Source organism: Triticum dicoccoides, chromosome 7A (genome assembly GCF_002162155.2).
Source record: "Triticum dicoccoides isolate Atlit2015 ecotype Zavitan chromosome 7A, WEW_v2.0, whole genome shotgun sequence".
Classification (NCBI taxonomy): Eukaryota; Viridiplantae; Streptophyta; class Magnoliopsida; order Poales; family Poaceae; genus Triticum; species Triticum dicoccoides.
In genome coordinates this window covers 525830031-525832206 of record NC_041392.1, presented here as the reverse complement: position 1 = coordinate 525832206, position 2176 = coordinate 525830031, and positions in this window count along the sequence as shown.

Here is a 2176-nt window from a genome sequence, read left to right as displayed (position 1 = left end):
ATATATTGTGAACTAAGCAATAACACTACGGTACTACCACTATGACTACACATCCTAAATCAAGCAAATCAAGGGTTCCATCAAATTTCGGACAAATCTCTAAAATAACAACAAATTTACGGAGGAAAAGAAAGGGAACGGAGGAGTTTACCTAGTAGGATGGATTGGAGATCGAATCCACAGATCAAATATTCAGATCTGAGAGGGATGTGGGGGGGGGGGATTCGATGGGGGCGCCGCCGCTGCTCTCTGTCCAGAGAGCGGAGAGGGGGAAGAATTGCCTGGCCGGGCTGGGCCGATGCGCTTTAACTCACTGTGCAGCGTCCAAAAGTTAGGCGCTGCACAATACAAGTGTGGCGCCTAAGTCTGAGGCGCTACAATGCTGTCTGTGGGGCCACACCTGAACCAGGCTGCCACGCTGGCAGGAGGTTCGACGCCCAAGAAAGAGGCGCTGCATAATAGTGTGTGACGCCCAGCTGTCGGGCGCCACACAAAAAGGTCAGCGGAGTAAAAAAATTTCGGAACGATGTCAGTTTGTGATTTGATTTGGCCCTTAGATCAAATATGTAATTTCTGCCGCAACTAGAAACCCGGCATTATCGGCTACTACTTCCTGTTGGTCCGTGCCGCCGTCGCAGGCTCGGTCATCACGGCGCGCCGTCGCGTTCGGCTGTTGGCGGTGGCGGCCATGCCCTGCCGGCCGTGTCACTGCACAGCCGCGTGTGCCTGAGGAAGACGACGCCGCAGGCATCCTATCCTGAAGCCGAATCGGTGAACCCAAGGACGTGGGGTTGGCGAGCTAGGCCGCGAAACGTGGGTAGAGTGCTCGATATGAAATGGCAAGTGGTGCGTCGGACAGAAGGTGGCAGAGGAGATTCGGTCATGTTTGCTTCTCCACGCTGTGGTCGTCACGGCGGGGATCTCTATGAGGATCCGGGAGACCGAGAGGACCAGTTACCGGAGATGTTTTGTAGCTATTCACTCGCAAGAAGCTGCTGACGGTTCGACTCCATGCGTGGGTTCGCATGTTAATTAACCCGAAATTAAACTCCCGAATGAAACAATCAGCAGCCCCCAGGCTAAGAGAAAAGGCAGGCTTGTGTTATTCCTTTCACCAAGCGTTTTCCTCCTCTCTAAGAAGAGGCTCCCACAGTTCCCCCTCCTTCCATTGACGCCGCAGCCAGTCCGCCCGCCCTTGATGACCTTTGGGCCGTGGAGGTGCGGAACACCCTGGCCTCTCACCGACGGGAGCGACCTCTCTCTCGTTCTTGTTTGGCATAATGTCTTAGTTGGAGCTATGTGGCGATAGCGATGTCTTCTAGTATGAATAATGTCTCCCACATCTAATCTCTATTTCAATGTCGAGTCTAGCGTCATCGGAGAGCTTGTGGTGGTGTGTCCCCGTCGGATCTCCTGCGATTCGGTATGTGCTTGTCTTCGGTGGATCTGTTTGGGTCCATTCTTCATTCCTTTTTTCTCATGTGTTTACACATTTGATCCTTTCAACGCTTCTCACTACTAGGGAAAAGCCTAGCAGTAACGCGGATTTTGGGTGTATCAGTAGCGCGGGCGCCCGCACTACTGATACGTCGCCACAGCTAACTTGTAGCAGTAGCGCGTGTTGACACGCGCTACTGCTATACATGGTTAGCTGTAGCGTGCGTTGCAGTACAACGCTACTGCTAATTATCTGTAGCAGGTCTTATACCCCGCGCTACTACTATTACTTTCAAAAGAAAAAATATCTTGATCCCGTGCGTGTTGTCAATGGCAGCAGTTGTTCGATCCAGCGATGGTTGGGGTCGCCGGAGGCATGAACGAGCAGCGGCAGACCAGATTCGGCAGTGGCTGTTGGAGGAGGGCCTGTTTCCATGGAAGAGCAAGGCAGCGGCGTGGGGCTCCTCTTCCCGACCATGCCAGATATGGTCGTCCATGGCGACTACCTGCACGGGCATGGACATGGGATTGTGAGTCAAACCAGAGGGAGAGAGAGAGAGAGAGAAAAAGAAAATCGAGGGAGAGAGGAAGGAGATGGAGGGAGTAGCGGGGCTGGTCACCGGTGGTTAGGTCTCCGGCGTGGTGGCGCGAGGCGGCGGCCTCCTAGACGCCGGTGGAAGACCGGCGAGCTCCTAGACGCCGGTGGCGCGAGGCGGCGCCCTCTTTCGGTGCCATGGAG